The sequence below is a fragment of the Monodelphis domestica genome, chromosome 6 (assembly GCF_027887165.1).
Source record: "Monodelphis domestica isolate mMonDom1 chromosome 6, mMonDom1.pri, whole genome shotgun sequence".
Taxonomy (NCBI): domain Eukaryota; kingdom Metazoa; phylum Chordata; class Mammalia; order Didelphimorphia; family Didelphidae; genus Monodelphis; species Monodelphis domestica.
In genome coordinates, this window is record NC_077232.1 from 201,097,932 (window position 1) to 201,125,559 (window position 27,628).

Consider the following 27,628-nt stretch of genomic DNA (forward strand, 5'->3'; position numbering starts at 1 on the left):
GATTGATGTATGGTTGAATCAGGGAATAGTTCTCCCATATAAAAAGCTATGATTTCTGATTTTCCTGGTTCTTAAATAAATATATGTAGGCTAAATATTTTAAGCAGTCTAATTCAAATAATAAATATCTGTTGTTGAATTTAAGTCACCAAGAGATTCCTTTTTAGAAAAAAATAAGTTTAATATTTTTCATAAAAAATTTCATATAGGTAGGATGTTTATAGTACACTAAGTTATATTTGAGAGATAAGATATCATTAAATAGTACTTTGGCTACCCAGGTTACTAGTACTCAAATTTTATCATCTTTTCAAATCTTAGGATAGTATACTACCTGCAAGTTTTAACAACAACACTTTCTCCCCCAACATTGTGCTATGGCAATTAGGTTTAGATAAAACATCATGCAGGTAACAGGAGTCAGTTTCATATTGAAGAATACTGTTATGGCCAATTTTTGTTGTTGTTTTATTCTGGTAACCCTAGACCCCAAATCATCCTCAGTTGAAAGAAGCCACCATATTTTTCTACTGACACTTAATTTTAACTGTCATGGAAGCAAAGCTTGTCATTTCAGTTACATACAGACTTCACTGAAACTCCATTTTCCCTCACCCACATTTTTCTCTTCTCTTCTCTTCTCTTCTCTTCTCTTCTCTTCTCTTCTCTTCTCTTCTCTTCTCTTCTCTTCTCTTCTCTTCTCTTCTCTTCTCTTCTCTTCTCTTCTCTTCTCTTCTCTTCTCTACTCTTCTCTTTTTTAAGGTGCTATCTTGGAGCTATAATGGTTCATATCTTCAGCTGATGAATAAGTTTTTTCCAGAGAACTGATTTATCATCCATCGATTCAGTATTGTTCTTTACAAATTTATACAAGACTAATAGTTTTAAACCATTACTATCAAGCTTTTTTACTAAAACTTTTGATTATGAGTTTTTTCTTTAATTTTTATTTTTGTTTGGAAGGGTAGGAAAGATTTTCACAAAACTATTTAAGGAAATGAGGTTTTCGTTTCTAACTTCATAATCCACTCTCTAAGCATTTTAAGATGAGATTAGACATTTCTGCCCCCATTTTTGTAATTCTCAATGAGTAGTTACTGGTTCCAAAATGATACAGAATTTTTGTAGAACTGGAGAAAAGAACTTTGTTCTACTGATGGAAGGGAGACTTTAAATCAGGGATAAGGATGGTTGACAGAAATTCATTAAGGTCTCTGAATTAACAAGGTAAAAGGACAGCTGGGCCCTATAAAGGTGAATAAGCAGCGAGCTCATATAACTGCTTGGAGGAAATAAAGAGGCTTTTTACTGTAAAGATTGCTCAGTTTGAAACTAACCTCTCAGGGCAGGGGGCTGGAAGTCTCTGTATAGCACATGTCAGAAATGGCATTTTTAGTGACACTTGGTCTGATCACCATCATCATCCTAATTTATGAATCACAAACCCTGCTTACAGAGATTCCCTGTCTACTATCACACCCTCCTCATGAGAGATACAGGATAGACTCTTGGGATGCATATTTTCCTGCCCCTACTTGTGCAGCAGAAGTAGAAAGGCTGGAATCTTGAGACTTTTAAAAGATTACATATCCCCAGCTTTCAGAGTTCTGTGGCTTCTGATAAAAGATTATTGCATTTAGAACTGGAAGGGATGTGAGCTGAGTTCATCTCAGTTTCCTCATTTGTAAAATTAATGAAATAACCCTGAAATTCCTTCCAATTCTAAAACTATATTTTCAGGCATTGACTCCATCAACCTCATTTTTTCAAATGAGATCCATTATGCTGTTGCCCAGTTACCTGGCCAAAAGGCAGTAGAGGAAGCATTCAAACACTGGTCTTTGAATTTTTTTTTAAAAAGACTCTTTTTCCTACCTAAAGACTGTAGAGATTATTTAGGATGTTCTATCATTCAGGATTTTCCAATGGAGTTACACAACACAGAGTTTTCACTCAATACAATCTACTATGAAAAGATCTTATATAGCACAAATTCTCTAGCATGGAAGTTTCACTTAGCTCTGTTTCTACTATAAAGGAATCTCAACATTAAGTATTAATGTCTCTCTTTATCTCTATTTCTGTCTGCCTCTCTGTTTATGTCTGTCTGTCTCCAGTGAATGTGCACACACACGCACAGACACACATATATACACTCTTAACAGTTCACCTGGCACAATTTAGAGATTTCACTCAAATCCTGCTCTACCACAGAGGTCTTATTTCTCCAAGTATCTCATCACTCTGTCTTATCGGTCCTTCTCTGTGTATCTTTCTCCCCTCCCCACAAAGAGATCTCCTTTAGCTCTCTGTCAAAAGGGGGTATCACCTCAATTTCTCTCTTTTGCTTTTCCATCTCTCTATCTGTCACTGAGGTCTCACTCCCTTCAATGCAAAGGTTTCACATAACAAAAACAGAGTCTTTGCCATGGAGGTATCACTCATCTCTCTCTCTCTCTCTCTCTCTCTCTCTCTCTCTCTCTCTCTCTCTCTCTCTCTCTCTCTCTCTCTCTCTCTTTCTGTCTGTCTCTCTCTCTGTCTCTGTCTCTCTCTCTCTCTGTCTCTCTCTCTCTCTGTCTCTCTCTCTCTCTCTCTCTCTCTGTCTCTCTCTCTCTGTCTCTCTCTGTCTCTCTCCCATGAAGAGGTCTCATCTCTGTCTTTCTATCTTAGTCTGTCCCTGTCTCTGTCTATATTTCTGTCTCTCTGTTTTGGTGACTTTCTGTATCTGCATTTCTCTCTCTCTTCCCCAGAAACCTCTTCGCATAGTTTCTTTACCATGACAAGGTCTCAAAAAGCACAACCATTTTCTCTGTTGCAGAGATTTCAGCTCATTCTATCCCTGTCATAGAGATCTCTCTGTGTCTGTCTCTCTCCATTTCTATCTCTATTTAATGTTTCTTTCTCATCTCTCTACCTCCCACTTGCTATTTCTCCCTGACTCTCTATCTTTAGCTGCCTACCTGCCTCCTTTCTCCTTTTCCTGGTTTTTAATCTGTTCTCTTTTACCTGTTTCACATTGAGAGTGTCCATTCCTTTCTTTAAGGGTACTGGCTTATCTCTTCCTGCCTCATCACTACAACCATCCCATCTCTCCTTGATTGTGTTGCTATCCAGCAGGAGGTTCTTAGAAGTAACTCTTGGTAATACAACCCTATAAAAAGAAAGATCCCTTTAGATTTCCAGGGACTTCACTTTGAAAATCACATTGATCACCACATTATGAATAGGGAACTGATTTGCATAAATAAAAACATGCTTTTAATGCATCCACAGCTGACCAATTCAACCATATACTGCTCTTCACCATCAATCTTTATCCTATCACTGTTTGTACTATACTAATCCTCAATCTAGGATTATTCCCTTCTCTGTTCAATTCTCCTGAGAAGTAAAATGCCATTGAAGAGTGACAAATCTATGTCAGCTAGATCTACTACAAATTCATATTATTTAATATGAGATGGACCCTCATGGTTCTATGGCAACATTTTTGTTCTTCCTCGGTTGATTTTCTGACCCAGCCACCACAATATTTGTTCCAGTACTTTTTTTCTCCCCAATACTCCGTTTCATTCCCTAACCACATTTCTCTCTCACTAGATGGTCCAGCTTCCTAACTTAATGAAAATAGAAAAATTGTGTTCCTGATTAGTCAAACTACACTTCTAGGTATTCCCTGAACTTATTACTCTTTCCTCCATAGCAGCAAAGCACACTTTTCTCATTTCTGCCTCTCAGAATCTTTCTCTTCCTTTTCAGCTTAACTTCTACCTCCTCTCCTAAGCCTTCCATGATTTTCTAAGTTTTATGTACTCCTCTCCATATTACCTTGACTATACTTGTTTGTGTTAATACATAATACATATTAAGACATCCAGAAATACAAATATAAGTGCTTTAAGGACAAGGACTGTTTCTTCTGTCATTGTAGTCTTGTTACCTATCACAATGCTTGACACATAGTAGGTGTTTCATCAATGTGTGTTGAATTGTTGAAAATAAACCTAAGCTTGTAGAGTGTTGTCATACACCAACCGCTTATAGAAGGCTGGTATTCATTCATTCATTGAATAAACAAGGTTGGAAGGAGGATCAAAAAGGACTTCCTGCAGAAGTTGGCATTTGAATTGGGCTTTGAAGGATGGGGAGGAAGTCAGCTTGAAGAGAGGGGAGGGAGGAAAGTCCAGGAAGAGGGAATGGTGTGAACAAAGCAAGGAGACAGAAAAGTGTTCAGAAGACAGCAGGCAGTCCAGTTTGGCCACAGGGTAGAATGTGTGGAGAGAGTAATATAAGATAAGGTTGAAAAGATAGGATAATTCAAGATAGTGAAGAGTCTTGAATCTAAGGCAAAGAATTAAAAACTTTATTTGCTATACTTTGTAGTTACTTGGGAAAAGTGAGGGAGATAAAAGATAAATAAATATCTGGAGTCTAAATATAAAGGAAAAGCTGAATGATGGTGCTACATACAGAAATAGTACCATCAGAATAATTTCATTTCTGGTCCATTATCTGTCCCCCAAACTGCCATCTTAGTTCACCTTACCTGGACTATTGCATTAGTGTTTTAAATCATTCCCAACTCCATTCCACCCTCCACATAGCTACCAAAGTAATTTTCCTAATGTGCAGGTAGTTCCCTACTCAAATAAAGGTCAGTGATTCCCTATTATCAAATATAAACTCTGTCATTTAAATCATTTTACAATATGCCCTCAGTCTGTCTTTCTAGCTTTATTACAGATTACTGCCCTCCACAATATTACAGTACAGCCAAAACTGATATTATCATTCCTCATTAAAGGCCATTGAACCTTTGAATTGTCTGTCCCTCAAGCCTGAAGTAGACTCTCTCCTCACCTCCATCTTTTAGAATCTCCAGTTTTGTTTTTCAAGGCTCAGCTTGGGTGCCATTTTTATGTGACTTATAAATATGCATTATCTATATATACCTATATATATGCATATATATCTTATATATTATCTCCCCCAGTTGGACTATGAGCACTTTGAAGGCAAAAACCATTTAACTTGTTTCTTATTATTCTTAGTACTTAGCACAGAACTTGACATACAATAATAAATTCTTAATAAATATTTATTAATTGATTAATTAATTGACTATTGCAATTGTCTTCAAATTAGTTTCTGTTTCTAGTCTTTCCTCCCTCTGATCTAATCCTCCCAGAAGACCTCCCTATAAATCACAACTGTCTTTAACACAGACACAAAAGCTGAGACTGATAGAACACCAATATACCTTGCTTTGTTAAATGCTTAATTCCAAAACTCTCCTTTTGAAGTAAACATATCTATATTAAATATGACTTTCCAACAGTGAATAAAGACATATTTATATGGAGCTTACTAATCTGGAGTGAGAACCCTGATAATTGTTTTCAGTTGTCTAAAGGGATTTAACATGAACATAGACTAAACCTGTTTTTGACCCAAAAAGACAAAACTATAAACATCTGGCAGAAATTGCAGAGAAGCAATAGGTTCCCCATTCAGTGGTAAGTGAATTTTTTCACTTTTCACTTTTAAAGTAAAGGCTAGAAAATTTACTGGGGTTTTTTTAGACTGGAATTTACTTAAGCACAACCTGCTATTTGACTTCCAATGTCTCTTCCAACTCTGAGATTCTTTGGGACCTAGATTATTAGGGGTTTTAAATGCCAGTTGAAAATTATGTATTTTATCTAGAAGTATAGGGAGCCAGTGAACATGTTTGAGTAGGAGTATAATAAATTTTTATGGAAAATGTCAGTTGTACAATTGGGTGGAAGGAGTGATTGGAGAGAAGGCAAGAAAACCTATCAGGAAATGATTTCATTAGTTTAAGAAAGAGATGATGAAGGCCTGAACTAAGGCTGTAGTGTATGGTTTTAGAGAAAGTACCTGAGGAAAGAGATGCTGTAGATGTAGGATATACAAATTTGTTAATTGATTTGATGTAGAGATGGAGGAAGAAGATTTAAATAATGATGACTCCCAAGCTGTGAGCCTGGCTGTCTTGTAGGATAGTAGTACTAGCAACTGAAATAGTAAATTATAGAAGACAGAAAAAGGAAAGAATGGGAAATGATGTTCTGAACATGTTGTGCTTGAGAATATTATAGGACCATCATGAGTTACTAATTGCTTACTAGCAATCAGTTAGTAATGTAAGATGAGAGTTCATGAAAGAGATAAAAGCTGTAAATATTAGATTTTAGAGTTATCTTCCTATCTTCTTGGAGATTATAATTAAATCCATGGAAACTGATGAGATCATCAAAGAGAAAAGTGTAGAGAAAAGAAGATGGACTCCTTAAAACCAGAGACTTTTTTTGTCTTTTTTTTGTATCCCTAGCACTTAAAACACTACTTGTCATATAATAGGGGATTAATAAAAACTATTTGGCTGATTGACTGACCATATTTAGTGAGTAGGTATACTATGATGATCTGATAAAGGAGACTGATGAATAGTGGTTAGACAGATAAGAGAAATAAGAAAGAACAGTACCTCTGAAGCCCAAATTATCAAGTTCTGCTAGACATCTCCACCTGTATGTTTCATAGGACTATCAAATGCAATATTGTTAGCATTGGGACAGAATTTGGTTCCCCTCCCCAAATAGACTCCTCCTAAATTCCTTATTTTGGACCAATACACCTCAAACCTTAAATCATCTTTGTGTATAAACTTTGTAGTTATCTTTGACTTTCCATTCTCACTCACCCTCCTTCCCTTATTCAGTCTGCTGCCAAGTTTTATGAATGTCTTCTTACATCCTTTAGATGTATCATCTTCTCTATTAATAAAGCTGTCATTTTGCCTCAACTAATTGGATTCCTGGTATATAATCTGTTTATTCTCTGCACCATTTTTCACAAAGATACCAGGTCTGGCCATGCCATCTCCTGCTCAAGAAGATTTGGTGGTTCCCTCTTGCTTCTAGGATTAAGTACAAATTATTCTTTTTAGCCCTTAAAGTAGTTTATTCCCTGGATGCAAACTTTCTCTTCAAACCAGTCCCACATTATTCCTTCCAATGTACTATGCATTTCACCCAAACTAATCTATTTGATGTTCTCTTTCCTTTGCATCTTTTTTCCTTTCTTCTCCCTTTTGCACAGGTATCTGTCTAGTATCCCTGGAATATTCTTTCTCCTTGCCTCTACCTCTTGGAAACTCTAGATCCCTTCAAGGCTTGGTTCAAATATTATCTCCAAGTCTTTTTTCTGATTTCCTCATGTGTTTGTTCTCCTCCCTCCTTGATTTATTTTGTACTTAGTTAACTCTGAACACATTTTTATCCAGGTAGAATGTCAGCTTACTGAAGGCAGGTACTCTTTTGTTTTTGTTTTTGAATCTCCAGGTGTAATAGTAGCTAATACATACCACTAAATAATGCTCATTTACTGAAGTCAAGGGAACAGAGAGTGTCCAGCAGGAAGGGGGCAGTTGATCATTTCAGAATTTGCAACAGGTCTAGAAGAGAAAGAATAAAAGAACATTTTTTTTAGTTGTTAATATTGCTGATGATTTTGTATAGAACACTTTCAGTTGAGTAATGGGTTTTGAAGTCATACATCAATGGATTGAGAGTGGAAGATGAGGAAATGGAAGCAATGAGACTAGACAACCAGAAGATTCACTAATAAAGGGAGAAAAGATATATGAAGAGAACTTGAGTGAATGATTGGGTCAGGAGAAGTTTTATGGACACCAATAAAGTAACCTTAAGATTAAGGGAATATTGTAAAAATAGGGAAGAAATGGAAGGATTGGTGGCTGGATTAATTCTCAGGGGATAAGGAAGGGGAGTGTATCAAGAGTAAAAGCAATGACAATTGAACCAATGGAAACTGATAAGTTTCTCAGTAAAGTGGGAAATAAAATCCTTTTCTAGGAGTGAGAAGGTGAGGAAGCTTTTGAAGAGGTCTGAGGAACATTTGTTTCCTGTGGGTAGCAGAAGAAGATTCAAGGAAGTGGGAGGTGAGGCTGAAAAAAGGAGTTTGGAGAGTGGCATGGACAAAATTCATGGAATCATAAAATACTGGAGATGAAAAAGAACTTAGAGATCATCTAAACTTGACCACTTTCATTTTACAAATAAGAATCTCGAGTCCCAGATAAGTAGAGAACTTTACCTAAGGTACACAGTAGCAGACCCTATTTTCTAACTTTGCATTATTCTAAAAGACCATAGTAAGGCTCCTGGAAAGCATTTTCTCATTTCAAATGAATAAAGATCCTTGGGTGGACTACTAATGAGGAAGTTCCCTCTACCAATCAGTTCTAGTCAGGATCATTTGGATAGTTAGTGTAAGAAGCAGTAATTAAAACTAGGTTGTCTGTATGTTAACACCACTTTGTCTTGGGAAAATCACTTCCAGTTAAACAAACAAACAAACATACAAAAAAAAAAAACCCTACGTTCTTAATGAAATGTTTTGATGTTCCTTAATAACCAAGTAATACCCTTCTTCCGGCTCCTACATGTCATCTAGAAAGTTTGGATTAATTGATATAATGCTGCATTTGGAGTTGGAGGTGTGAGGTTCAAATAATTTATTAACTGTATGATTTTTGGCAAATCATTTCCTTTAAACCTCAATTTCTTCACCTAAAACTAAGTAATGGTAACAGGCTAGATTCTTTTCCTCCCCATTCCTACACCCCCCCCACACACAAACAGAAAGAGAGAGCTAATTTATTCTTTTAGACATTTCCCATTGATACTATATATTTTAATTATAATCATAGCTAAATCTTATACCATAAGGTTTATAATGCACTTTACAAACATTTATATAAATAAAACATTTATAAAATATTTTTAGGTTTGTGAACTACTTTACAAGTAATTCATTTTGTCCCCCTTAACAACCATGAAAGTGAGTGATGCCCATTTTATAGGTGAAATACCTGAGTCAGACAGGCGTTAAGTCATTTACTCAGGAACATATATCTGGTATATATTTGAGGTTGAATTTGAACTACCTGTTTTAGGTTCATAATTTTGTATGCTTCTCCTCAATTAGATTGTGAGTTCCTTGAAGGCAAGCATCAGATTTTCTCTTCTCTTTCTTTGTATACCCAGCACTTAGCACAGTATTTGGAATGTAGTAAATATTTAATAAATGATTGTTGATTGCCTAATTTATATGTATATATAATATGATTGTCTAATTCTAATCAAACCTCTGTGATTGTATAAAACTTCAACACCATGAGAGACCCCATGTATCATTTAATCCATCTATTTTATTTTTTAAGCAATTACCTTCCATCGTAGGATCAATTCTAAGTATTGTTCCAAAGCAGAAGAATCATAAGGGCTAGGCAGTGGGTGTTAAGTGACCTGTGGGGGTAGGAAATGTCTGCCATCTACAGGCCTGATTCTCTATCCCCTGAGCAACCTAGTTACCCTTCCAACCTTTTCATTTTACAAATGAGGATCCAAGATTGAGGTGGTCCAAATGTCTTGACCATGATCATATAAGTGAGCTACTCATTTGCTCTTTTACTAGACAATAATATATTCAAATTCAATAAAGTTGCATCTGTTCTATTCCATACTGGTGGCATTCTGAATTCCAAGAAAAAAAAATCTCAAGATAGAGTAGAGTCACAATTAGCATAAGTTTATTGATAGCTCTCCTTCCTTGGTCCATGGTCTTTGGAGAGGAGCATGTAATTCTCTTTCAAATTCTGTAACAAGGTGACAGTCCAGATGTTGTTTCCCAGCTTATGCACATAGCCAGCTCCACCCCTCAAACAATTATCAAGCCCTCCTACCCTCTTTGAACCTAGTCCCAGAGACTCCATTTATTATAGAAACATTCAAAGATCCTAAAGCATCTTGGGAGGTGTTACTGTAATATTTATCTTAAGGAAGAATCTTAGAGAAGAGCCTACATATTAATCTTATTGCAGCTTTCTCAGTCATCCAGGAAAGAAGGGACAGGGGCTTTGCCCCAGGTCAATAAAAAGCAGTGCTTACCCATCAAAAAGGTTTTTTTTTTCCCCCAGAAGAAAAAAAGTTTCTTCTATCTCTCATTTTTTAATATTGCCATTAGGTTTTTTTTTTCAGAGTCTAGACATGCTTATATATCCCACATATTACAAGATGTAATAACAGTGATATTTTAGATGACCATCTCACTTAATCTACTTTTACCTCCTTGCCTTTTGAATCACTCACATTATTAATAAGTGTGTCTAATCTTTACAACCTAGCATATATCTATTCAACTAGATTGATGTACTCACTACCTGACGCTTTGGTGTAATCTAGTGGGCAGCTGTTATCCAGTGGTTTGTCACCCCTGGAGAGACTCTAATATTTGAACAATCCAAATTATTTCTCATTTTGACAACTCTACCAAGAAAATTAAGTTATTCACAGAGAAGAAGTTGGGTATGGTTATGAATTGCTGCCATTTTTATTAAATATATCATTTGGGAGGAGGAAAGCATTCTAGTAAGGATTGTTAAGCTTTCATATGAGCCTAGTTTCAGGAAATGTTTGTTAAAATTAATGTATAATACCATGTTTGGTTAGTCACACACATATATGTACATCTATGCCTATTTATGTAAACATATAGATTATAGCTGTATATATGATTTGTGAAGTCCATGGTAAAAGTTCATTAAAATATACTAGGGACCTCTCTCTAGTAAAATGGAGTTTTTGTTGTTGTTTATTTGTTTGTTTCAGAATAATGTTACTGGGTAACACTAGCTTTGCAGTCAGGATACCTGGTTTGGGGAATGAGTAAATCAAGAATGTAAAGGGGAAAACATCCTATCATAAAGCTTTGCTTTACTCAGTAATTTAGGCAGCAACTTTGAATTTGATAAATCTATCAACCCCACTTCCTGCTCCAGATCCAGGGAGTTTTTAAATAGTTTCTATTCCCTAGGCTAGAATTGTTCCTATCTCTGTTTACCTTTGGTTTTCTCTATCCTGCATCCCCTTATTGTTGTCTGGGTGCTTAGGAAGTTGATTTTTTGAACCCAATAGAGGATTTTGAATTTATTTCAATCAAACTTCATTTTAAACATCTGTCTGGTCTCTCAAAATCTTTTTTTCATCTTTACTCTCTACATAAGCCAATGAGATGCACCTGAAGAGTTGTTTCTCAAGGTTAACATTGTTTAATTAATTACATCTCTTTGAGTCTAATTATGTCCAGCCAGTCCAAAATCCACCCACTTTAACTACCATTTAACCATATCTCTCCATTTTATCTTTAAGGACATAATAAAAGACTTTGTTGAATACAACCCTGAAATCTAGAAATGCTTCTGTACTATCAGGCTAGTAACTAGATTTTTTAAAAGTACATGAAGTTCATCTAGATTGTATGACCTACCAGATCTATATGTATGATGGCTTCTCCCTCACTTCCTTATGAAATATGTTTTATCTATTATTCCTAATCAAAAGATCATTCTGATTGTTTGAGGAAAGAAAAGCAATACAGAAAGAGTTGAGTTCTACCTTCTCTCAATCATTCTTTATCATGGGTAGAAATTACAGAGAGGTTGCTTTCCACTACTTATCTCAAAAAGCTTCACAGCTATTAGAGTTGGCCAATAATAGAGTTGTCTGTCTTGAAATGTAGTGAGTTCCCTATTAACTGAGGACTTCATATAGGGATTCTGGCTTTCCATGTCTTTGAAATAATATGGAGGAGATTTCTGCCCAGATAAAGGTAGGACAATTCTAAACAGACTGCCAACAACCTTCCCCTCAGAATATGAAATCATCCTTTACCAAAGAGATTCCTCTTACTTAATCTAATATGGAGACTTTTCTCTCTCTATTATTTAGTAGCCCTTCTCCATCAAAAGTGTTACTATTTGTAAAACATTTCTGAATGGAAGAGAAAGTAAAATTAAAATGAAGATCTTTTATATCTTTAGCATTTGGTAGAGACAGCAGAGGATAACTAGCATAGAGGCAAATAGATGGCACATTGGTTAGATGTTAGACCTAGAAATAGGCAGACCTGGTTTCAAATCTGACCTTGATCACTTACTAGTTGTATGACCCTAAGCAACTTACTAGTTGTATGACGCTAAGCAAGTCATTTATTCTCTGTCTTACTCAATTCTTTCATCTGTAAACTATGAACAATAGTAATACCAGTTGTATATCAAGATTTTCACAAGGTTAAAATGAGAAAATATTTGTAAAATATTTTGTAAACTTTAAAACGCCCTATAAATTCTAGCTATTATTATTGTCACCCATATTTTAATGGAAATCTCTACAATATCCTCCTCTTGTTACCTAACTTCTACTTAAAGGCTTCTTCACAAAGAGACACTTTCTAGGCATTTTACTTAGGACAGCTCTAATTGTTAGGCTGTTTTCTTCTAAACCCATTGATGTTCTGTCCCTCTTCCAGTTTTAGGATCTTAGATCTAAAGTTAAAATAGACCTTTGAAGTCATTTAATTGAACCCTGTCACTTTTTTAGATGGTGAAACAGCCCTGGAAAGATTAAATACTTGCTTATGAAACTAGTGAGTCTGTCTCCCAGAACAAGAGTTCTTCTCTTTGAGACCAAGCAGAACAAACCCTATCCCTGAGTTCCATAAAAACTACAAATTCTTGAAAATGACTATCAAGACCTGATCAAGTCTTTTCTTCTCCATGCTAAATACTTCCTTTAGTCAGTCCTCATCTGGAATGGTTTACATTTTTGTATCTTTTGGGAGTCATCCTCCACTGCAGTTTGTCAAAATCAGTGGCTCTCTAGGGAGAATCCCCAAGGAGTCCAAATACCCAGGGGCTTCTAGTTATATCAAGACTCAAAAAAAAAATAAATATATATGAGCTCTTTGAGGGCAGGGATCATTTTTGTCCCTGTTCCATCTGTTGTCACTTTTCTAGAAGGCAACAAAGCACTGAGCTTGGGAGGTTATGCTCAATAACTCCTTTTGAATGATTACAGACAAGGAAAGTGATGTTACCTGGGTTGTCAGGACTCATTCCTTCTTAATTCATCCTGCTTGAAAAATTCTGAATATTGTTTGATACAGTCTAATTAGTACAACCTATTTTCTTGGCACTGATAAATACCACTGAATCCTTCCATTGGAACAATTTGCCAGCTATTTTCTTGATAAAAACAAAAAACAAAAATTTAAAAAAAAACTGTTAACTGTGCAAAGAAACTTAGAGTTCCCAAGTATAGAAAACTGATTTCCTGGCCACAATGTGCCATGTAAACCATTATCCAGGAAGTAACTATAAATCTGTATACTTGAATTCAACTAACTCACCTTTTGCGAGCCATTGCTACACTACCCACACCAAGCAAACACAGCCAAGTTGCTCCAGGCTTCTGTGTTTGCCAAAGACAGGAATCCCCAGGGAGTCCAAATGGCAGTTTCTCTGTCCTGACCTTTGCAAGTAAAGCAGTATGCCATTTCTAGGGAAGAGTTGATTGATACATTTGCCACAAAGTACAAATATCAGCCAAACTCAGCTCGCTGAGCCTTTTACTGAATATTAACGAAACAATATGTGACTGCCAGAGATATGCCTCATCCATCTCTGAGCCTGCTGCTGTCAGCAGCAGACACAAGCCCACCCTGATTAAGTTTCCATTAGCTTATCTGGTGTGCAAATTATTTGTTCTTTATTTGCCTGAAAGAAAAAAATGAATCATTATTTGGCAGACATAGCCCCCTGCTTCATTGGTCTGCATGAAGGACAGAGACCTTCACCTTATTTGCCTCTCTTCTAGGAATAGCAGAAAAGGAAAACAAATGGACAAAAAAAATGAATTTCACTCTCTCCAGCTTGCCAAAGGTGAGAAGATGTAAAGGGGAGAGAAGAAAATAAAAAAAAATTCCTCTTTCTTTCTTCAGTGCTAGTAAGATGAACATTTCAATGGGAGTCAATCTTTTAGAGGGCAAGAAAGGTTCTCACAAGAAAGTTCTTCATTATTTCCCTTATAACCTTTGTGAAAGGAGGGATAGATCTTGATTTTCCTATTAAGACATGGACACTTTAGAAGAGCAAGTAGAGCAGAATTGGAAAGATTAAATGAAAACTGAGACTGAGATGCAATTCAAACATTACTGTTATTTTCTGGTCCAAAAGACAACTGAACAGTAGATGTAATTCCAACTGAAAGCCTCCCCCCCTTTTTTTTACACATGTAAACTAAACATATATGATGTCAAAAGATGAGTATGCCCATTTTCACTAAACTACATTTTTTTCTTCCTACCACCTATTTCTGAAATGTTTTACTCACTCTTTCTTCCCTGTCTGTTCAGCTCTGTGCAATTTATTTAACCCCTCAGTGGTCTAGGCACTATTCTAAGATTCGAAATTGTTGAGAAGATACTGTCCTGAATTGGTAGAGGGAATTTCCTCATCCCAAAGTTCCCTGTAGATCAATGAAATTGCCACTTAAGTCACTCTCCCTAGACCTTACCTTATTCATTGTCATCATGTGCCCTTTTCATTTTACACATCCTCATTTCCTGCACAGCCCTGATCTTCTGAAACTCCATCCCATTAGTGTATACTCACACATAAAAATATATATGCTCATATAAGTTCTTGACATGCATTTTCCAAACAGAAAAAACAATAATATTGTCATAAGTCTGCCATTTATTTAGAGCCTCCTTAAAGTTGCTCTAATACTTTGACACAACAGCTTAGTAAAATGTGGAAAGACACCAAAAGGTTAAACATTAGGTAACTATTTAGTATGACAACTCATAAAACAAAGGTAGCCCTCAGTCTTCTAAGTTTCTTCTCCCCTTCGGCAATGGCAATGGCAAAGTGTGCAAAGGGGGTCAGTGATGCTAAGAATTAAGTGTATGAGCTCATTGGCAAAACATTACAGAGAAGGATGAAAGATTACTAGCAGCATTAACTCAAAAACAGCAAAAAGCAGTGAAGGGGAAAATAAGCCTACAGAAAGATTGGTGTGAAATTTAGCTAAGCCAGATCATCCTGAGTGCATTCGTAGATGAAACTGGAATAAGGACAACAAACAGACATGAAATGGAACAAATCTGCTGGCGTTTCTATGGCAATCAATTCTTGTCAGCTGTAAGAGTGTAACTGCTACATTTGAACTCCACTACCTCAGTTGCTGAAGTGGAAAAGGGTCTCAAAAAGATGAATTTCGTAAGAACCAAATAAATACATGGAAAAATGTGCTGCAGGCATATGCACACATATTCTGATAACTTAGATATCACTTTTCAAGCTATTTGAGAGGAAATAATTGAAAAATAATTTTGAAAGTATTGGTGTTACCCCTATAAAACAGACAGCCAAGGAAGACATCAGCAACTACTAAGCCATGTACATTTCTATGAAATCTTCATGAAAACGGTCTACAGCTGTGTTGAAAGTATCCTTGATGAAAATAGAATGGAACTAGAAAAGTTTTGCTAACTACATGTCTCATTATTAGTTGACTAAAAATATAGAGATTATTTCTCATTATCTTTGTTTTTGTTAATTGCAAAAAGCATAAATAATGCAAAACCTAAGCCCACAGGATCTGTTCAATTAAGTTGCCTTCACTGAATAAGTTATATCAACAGACCTAACTTTATTTGATAATGCTCTCATTATCAATACCAAGTAAAGTAACACATATAGAGAGATAGTCCAAAAGTTCATATGCATCATGGAATATGTCCTTTACAATGTTCAAATAGAAATGTGATTCTTTTTTCAGATATTTCATTTGTATTTGACATTATCCTAATTTCATTGAATTCTAGGACTGCTGCAAGAGCTAATCAATGAAAACAATACTCTAGTACACTCAGAAAATCAAGTAAATGTTCATAATATCATAGGATTGAGGGTCATAGGGTGTGAAGAATCATTGCTTTGGAGTTAGGAAGGCCCTTAGTGGCTACGTTGTTCAGCCTTTTCATCTTACAAATGAGGAAAATGATATCCAGAGAAATTAGATGCCTTATTCAAGGTTGCACAAATTAAGTAGAAGAGCTAAGATTCTAATTCAAGACCTTTGACTCCACAGTCAGTTATAATATATAATATATTTTTTGTATTTTATTATTTTTATATATATTATAATATATAAGTTATAATATAATAAGTAATGTATATTATCCAAAGTATAACATATATTCAAATCAAAGGTCATCATGTCAATCTAGCATATTGAATAAGTGCTGGACAATTGGGCTTAAAATTTAATAGGCATAGAAGATTAGACGAGCACATTAGGTAAACTGTGTAGCACTTTCAGTGAATTCAGAAAACTATTTTAAATTTAAATTTTTTATTTAAATTATTCATTATTGTTTTAAATTATTAATTATTTTAGAAGAGGAAAAAGACATTGTCTTTTAACTGCCTATCCCATTTTTACACAAACACACATACATATTCTCATACATATAGCTGTATAAATATATATATATGTGTATATTTAATAAATGTACTTAACACATATATGTATATATGAAGAAATGCGCTTGGGAATATTGTCTATACATTTGCTTATGTGTGTATATAGCATATCTGTTTCATATGTACAAATGTGTATAGATATTTAGTCCAGGAAAGTAGGAAACAATAAACTTTTCTTTTTAGTTTATCTCCCTCACATTCATTTAATTGGCAAGACATAGGAGATTGAAGAATCAAGGATAGTCATATGTATGTATGCCTATGTGAATACATGTATACATGTATGTGTGCCTTTATGTATATAAAAATAGGGAGAAATTTTGTAGAGGAAGGTAGAAAAATATGTGTATGTAGACTCTCTCTATCTACATATATGTATGTATGTGTGTCATATATTTGACAATTAATCTGAGAGGCTGTGAATCACTCTATTTCCTTAACCATAGTAAAGAATTTATAAAAGATGCAGAAACATATCTTTAGATATACATTGCAGTGAAGAAATTACCATGACAGTTATTGGTAACCTTCCCAATTACATAGTTCAGTGCACGTGTCTGTTACATGGTATTCCCATTACATTCAGCTCACTACATTCTATGCAACAACCACAGTACATCACGCATGATGACAGCACTTATGACAACATTGCAAAAAGAAGACTAAGAATACAAGTCTGCAATACATGAAGAAAGAAGTGTGTATGTCTGAATATATCAGAAGTACATGTATAACATTGCATGTTTATATATTTATATATGTCTACAAAGTAATCTATAACTTTGCTGATTATCTACTTAATTTGATGAATGAAGATATCTCACCAGAATAAAATGTATAGAGGCAACCTAAAATATATATATATATATATTTAATATATTTATATATAGAGAGAGTGGTTTCCCTTATTAGCCAAATAAATAAGATTAATATTTTCATCATTGATTGCCTTACCATAATGTCCCTTTAGGTCTAATGAGGACTGCTTATTATATAGAAAACTTAGTTTACACACACATATGTATATAATTATACATGCCATAATATAATGTCCATATAAGACCTAAAGGGACATTGAAGAATTTTACATATGCATATGTGTGTATACACAGATATATACATGTATGCATCCTTTAATTTCTATGTTTTACAATATAATATGCTACCTATATGTGGTTATACTTAATAGATACTAGTTTAACTGAATATATCTGAGGAAGTATCAAGCTGAACTAAGATAATGGACAGAATGGCTAATGGGGCAATGCCAAGTTCTGCTCGAGTTGGGTCAACAAACTGGGATGATAAAAATGATTCTGGGATTACAGGAGTTTGAACCACCAGACTGACAGGTCAGACACACAGACACCCTCTTGCTGGGCAGTGATAAAATATAATTAATTGGGGCATATACTTTATGGGGAAAATGATGTTGGCTAAGGGATTGGGTAAACCTGTTGCATGGAAATGGTTAATAATGTACAAGATGGAGACAATGGATGTAGATTACCTCAGAGGTACTGAACAGAGTTTTCTAAAGTATAATAAATCACAGGTAACATGTCAATCCAACATGTCAATGTGTGACCCCATTTGTATAGAATACTGTATGTTCTTCTCACAGATCTCCTGCATCAATAAGTTTCTTGGCAGGACATACAGTATTTGTGAAGGCGTTGGATTAAGTTCTCATGCTGGGGGGAGGTGAGGAAGCTACATGCCTGTCTCTAGCTAGCTGATTGCTCTGTTTTTATTGGGGTCTACTCTCACTACTGGGGATTACAGGGCAACATAGAAATAATCCCCACACTTGGGCCAGGACCAATACCTCCGCAGTGTGCCTGGAAAATACAGGGAGATGGCATAATTAGGAATATGCCCAGGGAATTTTAAGTATGATGATCTTCAGGACATAGCAGGAGGAGGAGATCCACAGTACTCTTGAAACAGTGTTCATTAGGACCTCAGGGTCATCTTTTTTTCTAAACTATAGGGCAGCTCCAGGTAAATAGATGAGTTATAGGTAGAGAAGAGCCAATAAGTTAAGCTTCTAAGATGAAACTAGAGTGGAAGGAAGGGGAATAGTGCATGTTTAGGTTAGGGTTTTAAAAAGCTTATTGGGCTGAGAAAGATTGATTCAGTTCTACAGAAATGATGTAAAGTTTTGATCATGTACAAAATATTCATCATATTCAGTCCAGCAAGAGTGATTCTCTACCTACATGGTTAGTCACATCTCCCTTTTTTCCTGAAGCATCAAGAATATTCTTGGGAGCTAAGTAGTCCCAGTATGTCTCCTACAGCATCCTGAACTAGCAGATTGCAGAAACTTATTCTCAGTACTTATAGACCTAATGGCTTGCAGTTCTAGTAACACATACTCTTTTTAAGGGTAGGGACTGTCCAATTTTTGTTTCTGAATCCCTGGAGTCTAATATAGACCATGGGAAATATTAGATGCTTAATAAATTCTTGTTACATTGATTTGAATTCAGATCTTGTGAATAGCAAAGGCTATTTATTATCAGCAATCCCCAGTCTTCTGGTATGGAAGCCATATACAGACACACTTCTGACACAACAACTTAACAACTGTATATGCTTTCTGGCTTCCATTTAGGCAGGTCTCTGTATTCCTGGTGAAATGCTCCGTAGCCACTAGGAATGTTGCTTATATGTGTGTGTGTGTGTGTGTGTGTGTGTGTGTGTGTGTTTTCCTTTCCTCCTATCATGATAAAAACTTTAAACAGCCAAACTTCATTGCCTTACTAGTGCTTAAAATTTTTAAAACGTGCAGCAAAGATTGATAATACTTTCCTTTAAAGGGAATGAACATTACTTTAACATTGCTTTTTGACATTTGCTGCCATTCTGATCTAGTAGAATCTATTTCAAAAAAGGTTCTAGGGTTCTCTTTTGAGTCATAATGAAGTGCTTTCACAGCAATAGAGGAAAGTACCTTGGACAGCACCAGCTTTGGTGGCAGGCTTAGTTACTCTACTATAGTATTCCATTACATAGCTTCAACATGTCCCCTTTCCTTAACTGTAGGGCATCTTCTGGAAAGTGAAGTTAAGTTTCTCAGGAATTGCTTCTTGCTCCCTGACTTGCATTACTTTTTCCTAGCCTTTTATAACAAAGTTACTTTGACTGTCCATTATCCAGAGACAATTGACTGAAAAGGTACGGACTCACTGAAGCAAAGTTAAACAAAACCTAATGGTACACTTTAGATTAGAAGTCTCAGACTTTCAGGTGCAGTTTCATGCAAGAGAATTGTAGCTCCTTTTGTGTTACAGATTGCCACTGCCACATCTATGAATGTCACTGTAATGCCTATCTCATGTGACCTATGGGATAGATCGTCTGCATCCAAATTAGTCTTCCCCAGCTAATTCATTTAGAATGCGCTGTTGGCAAGTGCCACCCATCCCTATCAAGGAACATCCAACTTTAATCTGTTCAGAATATGTCAGTGGATTGTTGTCATTCTCACTGTCAGCAAAGTTCTCTACCGGAAAATGAGGTGGATTTCTTGTGACAATCATTTTCAGTACAAAACTACTCCCAAGTCTTCCAATGTAGCATCAGTCTGCAGCACAAAGGGCTTGCCTGAGTCTTCGTAAGGCAGCATTGCTGTATATAGGAAGCAATTGGCCAAGTTCTTGAAAGCATGCTTACATTTCTCATCTCAACAATCTTCAAATGGTGTTACAGGGGTCAGACCACATTGACCTTTCTTCAGCTGCTACTTTCTGATCTTCTAAACCAGAAAACTATGAGTGAAATCATGGAGAGGTTTAGCAATAATAGCATAATTCTTCACAAATTTTCAATAATAGCCACCTAATCCTAGAAAAGTCCTTAGTTCTCAAAGATTCCATTAGATATGACTAGCTGATGAGAGCTTCTATCTTCTCTGGATCACTGTTTATGCCCTGCTAAAGCACTATGTGACCCACATACTTGACAGAGGCTTTACAAAACTGACACTTGGCAATTGACAGATTCAGATAAGGATTTTAGAGATAACCTAATACTGTCATTTGACTTCCCCTTTATTTTTCCAAATTCTTTCCAAAGGCAGTGAAGTAGCTTATGTTGACCAATCATACCATTTAATTTATGTCTTCAGCCATTTTCTCCATAAGCTGTTGAAATGTGGTCCATGTCTCCCCATATTTCTTGGGAGCCTGTAATTGACCTATCAGAATTTCACTGAATGGATAAAACATGTCATCTTGTCTTCCTTTTCCACTGGGAGCTGAGCATGTCAGTCTAATGTTAAAAACCAATAGATGAGTTAAAAGTCCAGCATATCTTAGACTTGAAATATGTTAGATGAGTGCACTTTAATTCTCTCATTCAAATTCTGATAATTTATACCTATTCAAATCTTTTCAGTCTTCTTCCTTAATATTATGTACTATGAGTATGGATTATGAGATTCTGTGTTAATCCCTTTGACAAAAATTTTATTCAGGTATTTTATAACATCTTCTACCTCTGGTTATATTATCCTAGAAAACTTAAAAAGCAACTGAAGTATGGGGCCAGTTGCATGACTCATGAGAGCCAGGCTTACAAATGGGAGGTCCTGGGTTTAAATCTGGCCTTTGATTCTTCTGAGGTGTGTGACCTTGTACAAGTCACTTAGCCCCCACTGCCTAACTCTTACTGCTCTTCTGCCTTTGAACCAATACACAGTGTTGATTCTAAGACAGAAGGTAAGGGTTTGGTGAAAAAAAGTAACTGAAGTATATTCTGTGTGTTGCTATTTGTGCATATACCTCATTCCACTCATGCAAGAAGACCTGGTCACTCAATAAGTCAATGAATCAATCATCAAGTATTTATTAGGAGCTTACCATGGCCCAGGCACTGTGCTAGGCACTGGGAATACAGAGGAAATAAGTCAAATAGTTCCTGCTTTCAAAGAGTGTACATTCTATTGTGTGTATATGTATGTATGCATGTACATATATTTATACATATATATGTAAAACAAGGTAATTTAATATAAGGAAGTTCATGCTAGAAGACACAAAGATAAGGAAGGCTCAGTGTAGAAGGCAGTATTTTGGAGATACTTGAGGGCAATGTGTGAAGAATACACCAATCTTTGACCTTTGACTTCCTCAAAGGATCTTCCCATTCTTTGGGTAATAGAGAGTTGCCAAAGCCAAGTCTCTCTGGGTTCACTGTTCATTTGGTAGATGTTCTCTCACTTCTCCTACTGATTCCCTTAGATTCTTTGAAGTCTCAGCTAAAAGACTGCCTCAGCAGTAAGCTTCTTACAGATATTATTCCCTCTCTAATAATACTTTGTATGTTGTCTACTTCATTGGACAATGAGCTCACTCAGGGCAGGGACTGTTCCTGCCTTTGTATTTCCACATTGGTAAGTGCTAATATATGCTTGTTGATATGTCTTGACTTGTATATTCCCACAAACCCCAAAATGACAAAGGCACCTAGGCTTTCTAAAATTCTTTGCCTTTCTGAAGGAGCACAAAACCTCTCAATTAAAAGGATTCAGACATTTTCTTCTATTCTTCAGGCCTTGGTCTTTTTCATTGTTATGTACATGTAATCACAACAAATCTTACAATATTGGAACGGACATTAAGACCCAGTATAATAAGACCCAGAAGTCAAAGATGTAGGAAGAGATGCTTGAGTATTCAATATTATATAGATCAATGTATGAGAATGTATCAAGGGGCAGGGGTGGTGGGAGCAATGTCAGGTGATTCAGAGAAGCAAAGAATAAAAAGGTTATTGGATTCAGAAGATATTAATAACTTTGAAAAGAACTGTTTGCATAGAATGGTGAGAATGAAAATCAGATTACAAAGATGTATAAAGAAATTAGTGATAAAAAGGAGGGATCCTTCTATTTTCTAAAAATGTGCCAGTGAAGAGAGAAAAATAGAATGATAGTTTGAAGAGAATACAAGAGTAAGGGAAGTTTTTATTATCATATTTGTTTTTGTTTTTTAGAAGAGACCTGAGCTTCTTTGTCAGTGTAGGAGAAAATCAGTAAAGAAAAAGAGATTGAAAATGCATGAAAAGGGAATGCCTGATGGAACAAAGTCACTAAGGAAATGAGGGAATGAGATCAAGAGTACAGGTATAGGGGTTAGTCTGAGCAAGACGAAATTTTCCTCTGAGACTTGATAGAAAGAAGAGAGGAAGGGTCAGGGCATAGAGAGATTTAGTGTATTGAGAGTTGTTGAGAAAGTTTATGTCAGATGTCAGTAAAGTATGAACTGAAGTCATCCACTAAGGGTAAAGAAGTGGGAGTGGTATTGGGAGTATGAGGAAAGAAGAGAGTTTAGAATAGCCAGTTCAGGGAATGTGATAGAGTCAATAAGAAATAAATAAAAGAATTTCTGTAAAGCATTATGGGCCCAATTAAGTTTCAATACCATAAATTTACAGTGGAGCCATTCATCATGACTTCATTATTTCCTCCAGCAGTGTTTAGCTTCTTGGAAGTAGACATAAAGGAAGCAAAAGATAAGAGTTACTCAGCCAAGGATAAGGATGAGAAAAGAAGAGGTTTCAGAAGGCCAAGAGGTCAAGTGATGCTTCAGTGATAGAGGAAAGGGCATTATTGCAGTAGCTGACCACAGACTCAAGACTGGCTAAGAATATTGCCAAAGGTGAGTTAGTGACAGGGCTAAAGCTAGAACCCAGTTTTCAATTGCATATCCTGATTTTGAGTCTCATACTATGTTCATTTTAATGCCTGAGAGGCAATCTAATGTAATATATCTCATGCTGGAATTGGAATCAATAAAATTTGGGTTCAAATTCCACCTCTGACATTTTCTAATTGTGTTCTAGTCATTTAACCTTTCTGAGTTTCAGGCAATGCTTATAACTTATCTAAGTTACAGACTCTTATGAGGAATCCTGAAATCTAAAATATTGATCATAGATTTAGAGCTGGAAGGAACCTTAAAGGTCATTCAGTCCAACCCCATCATTTTACAGATGAAACTATATCATTATGTACTTGGATGTATAGAGTCAGGAAGCAACTTAATCATTGGCCATGTATACCACTGGGTAGTAGTCAGTCAAAGAAACTCTCCTCTATATGAGCATCAGGAGGAGCAGAAGATTAAAAACAGTAGTCAGAAGCTAAATTGCTATCACACCAGTGGAATCATAAAAAGTGTCATGTCAAAGTGCCAGCCAAAAAGAAGTTACAGAATCTGAGGTCTGAAATGATAAAGAAACACTTTTAAGGAGAGCACAGGGTCATCAGTAGAAATGACAATTGCTGGAGCTTAGAGAATAGCTCCCATACAAATCGTTTCAACTCTAGTTCTCTGACTTTATCAGATTTTGTATTCCAAAGATATTTTTGTTATTCTAACTTGAAATCTATTGTTATAAATTGTGGTTTGGTACTGCCCCTACAAAAACCTTCCTTGTTTCTAATGAAACTGAAGACATTAGAAACACATCTCCATATCTTGATCTTTGTGTCCTGTCTTTAACCTATAGCCCTCTCTTCCCCATCCCCAACAAATGGTATTAGGGAAATGACTGCACCTCTACTCAGACATAGGAGAAGGTACTTTTGTGTTTTCATGAGAAAACATAGAGAAGCTTCTAAATTATTTTCTTGGGTATTTTTAAAATTGCATGTAAAGACTCTTAGGGGATATTCTAGAAATGAACTATTTTATTCTTAGTAAATTCACCATTCATTTAGATTACTTATTCATTTTATACATACACTTACATGTCAGTTCTATTTATATATACATATTCACATATCCATTGGTGTCTATTCTATAAATATCTCTCTGTATATATATATGTATATACATATGTCAAATATTTATTCATACAGGTATATATTTTAATATATACATACAATGTTATTTAGCTTAACTCATATGTGAAACAGTAAATATTAATACTTGAGTGAAATGGTTATTTGGAAACATGTGATACAGCCTGATTTTTTTAAATGGTAAAGCTTAATGTCTAATTAGAAACTGGAAAAAAAGTTTCTCTGGTATATCTTTTTGATGCTAACATATATGTGTTTGTGTCTACAAACACAAAATGCATGCACACACACACACACACACACACACACACACACACACACTCAAACACTAGACCTGTGATTTCATCAGTGTAAGGAATTCCCAGTGAGGAATTTTCTCTACCAATGAAGATTTATACCTTTTCTGAAATTTATATTTTTAGATATTAGGGTTACTTCGAGATTTAGTGACTTCCCTGGATCACAAGTCAGTATATGTCAGAGGCAAGACATAAACTCTGACACTATCAATTCTCCATACATTTTTGGGAGAAAGTAGGAAAAAAGCTGGAAAAAAGTATTCAAGCTTGAAATTATAAGAGCATTGGATTTGGAATCAGAAAGCCTGGGTCTGAATTTCTGTTCTGCTGCTGTATCTATGTTTCCTTAGACAAATCATTCTATCTCCTTGTGTCTCAGTTTCTCCATCTCTAAAATGAGGGGTCTATACAAGATGAGCTGATATGGCCCTTCCAAGCTCTGAACCCTATCGTCCATTCACAGACAAAGATGAATGCTATTTGGCTGTACACAAATTAGTAGAAACATTCAGAACTAATTCAAACCATTAATATAGTTCAGACTTCAGATAAGTAGGATGAACTCCTGCCCAAGTGGAAATTAGTTTTTTTTTTCTGGCTTTCTCTGCATCTCTGACTCATAAAATCCAAGTTATCAAAGCCTGAAGTCCCACAAGTATCTTCTAATGAGTTTCATTGTTTTCTTTATGACAAATCCAGGTACCTTCACATTTGCATTGCTACTAAACCTCTTTAAAGTGTGTTGACATTTCAGCTGGTTTTAAATGCATCTCATTTCATTATGCAGTGTGACTTCCACCCCCACTCCCAATATTTTACTGAACTATCTCATATCACATTTCTCCCTGTAAATCAAACAGTAGCAATCCCATCAGTATTTGGTCATTCAACTAGCTCTTATTCCTCCCACTAACAGTGGGTTACAATTGGGAACTGACATGTACCTCATGAACTGTTTTGTTCAAATTTTGCTGCATTCTTATATATCAGAGAAATGGAAAATGAACTGCAAAAACTTAATCGTAAATAAGTACTTTGCATTACACATTATAAAGGTCCCTTACTATGTGTGCATAACTATATTATTAGCCATTTAAAATATTTTTTTTTGCTAGCACTGCAAGGTTAGATTGCCTTACTTTCTCTGGTCCAATTCCAACTGACTTCCATTCTTCCCTGATAGCAGGTTTTTTTGGCCTAATGCAGGGTAGTAGATATTGTTTTGTTTGGAATTTCACACCATGAGGAAGTAAGCTGAACCAACACTTGTTCTTATAGCTCTAAAGTCACTTTGGTTACATTATAGGATCCATTAATTATTATAGAACTACTTCACAAATCATTTAGCCTTAAGAGTAGACATTGAGAGGGGTAGCTGGGTGACTCATTGAATTAAGAGTAAGGACTAGAGATGGGAAGTCCTGGGTTCAAATCTGACCTCAGATACTTCCTGGGCAAGTCATTAACCCCCACTGCCTAGCCCTTACTGCTCTTCTGCCTTACAACCAATACATAGTACTAATTCCAAGACAGAAAATAAGAGTTTTTTAAAAAGTAGACACTTGGGCTCTTTGCCTTGGAATAGAAAAGACTTGGAGAAAGCTATAGAATTTGAGTTCAAGTATAGTTGCACCTCAACAGTTGCGAGAGTAAGCAGTTCAGGACACCCATGAATGTGAAAAACTGAAAATAACTATAAAATTTTATTTTAATCACTTTAATCTTATTTATTTAATATACAAAACAAGTAAAAAGAACACATTTCACCCATTAAAAATTGCTGTTTTTGCAAGAGAGATTAGCATCTAACACACTACACAGAAAGCAACAACTGCTTCACAAATTTCCTTCTACAAAAAGCACGACATAGTGATCACTGTGGGAGAAAATCACCCTGACTGAGTCTGGATGGTAGAAAGACAAAGAGGTGGTGGTCCCAAAAAGAGTGTGTAGCTAATAATCCTTCAGCACACACTGAAACTTTTAACAAAATTTAACTGTTTTTAATAAATTTATATAGGTATACTTAAGGTAGCAAATAAAAAACAATTAATAATATACAATATTTTTGTACTTATGGCACAATTTTTTTTTGCTTTTCTTTACATAGGCTTGTCATTTGTAGTTTTTGCAAGTACCCTACAAATCTTCCAAAATTCCCATTTAAATATTAATGGCCAATGCAGAAATAACCAAAACTACTCATTTGAAACCCACAAATATCAAGGGAAAACCAAAAGTTTTTACCCTTTGCTCCTAGTTCTGGGCTATAAGGCCAAAACAAAATAGTCCAACTTATGTAGATTACATAAGTATTAGATGACTGCTTGTCTCTAGGTCCCAGAAATTGGAGCAAAGATTAAAAAAAAAAAGAAAAAGAAAGAAAAAGTCTATAGACAGATCTAGGTTTTGAGTAAGTAAATATAAAGCTTTAATTCTAATAATTAGAATTATTCAAAAATAGACTGGATTTCTTAGGGAGGTTGAAGTTTCTCCTTCACTAGAGAAGTTTTCCAAGAAGGAAACAGGCATACATGTGAGATGTGGCTTTGAAGGGATCCCTTTTCGTTTTTGAGTTCAACTAAATGACCTCTGAAATCCCCTTTCTCTCAGATAATCTAATTCTTTTATATATGTGGGTGCATGCAAAAAAGAAGTACAATTTATGATTCTGCTATTTGTTCCTTTCTGCCATGGATACCAATCTTCTCTTTACCTGTAAGCCAAAAGGGGGGGACACAGGTATACATGTATATTATATCTGAAAAAAATTCTTCTGTTTAGAAATAAACTTGAAGATTTATATACTAATACATAATAAAGATAATATAGGCCAAATGCCTTTTTTCAACAAATATTAATGTCTACCATATGTATTATGAAGCTTACGGGCACTTTAAAATGAATGAGTGCTTAATTTGAATGAATGAATGAATGAATGAATGAATGAATGAATGAATGAATGAATGAAGCATTTATTAAGTGTTTTCTTTGCACAAAGAACTGTTAAGTCCTACGGATACAAATAGGAATGACAGTCTTACTCTCCAGGAGCTTACATTCTAATGGAAGAGA

General features: G+C 35.5%; 2 long non-coding RNA genes across 2 annotated transcripts in view; one reads left to right on the forward strand and one right to left on the reverse strand.

The window, feature by feature from the left end:
- The window catches only part of LOC103099888 (uncharacterized), a 363,322-nt gene that overhangs the window by 136,892 nt on the left and 198,802 nt on the right, over nucleotides 1–27,628 (forward strand). The window lies entirely within an intron of this gene.
- Nucleotides 1–27,628, reverse strand: part of LOC107649314 (uncharacterized) — a 144,382-nt gene that overhangs the window by 15,755 nt on the left and 100,999 nt on the right. Inside the window, exon 3 of the long non-coding RNA XR_001622892.2 lies at nucleotides 7,391–7,480. This is a non-coding gene — a long non-coding RNA (uncharacterized LOC107649314). The remainder of the gene's footprint in view (nucleotides 1–7,390; nucleotides 7,481–27,628) is intronic.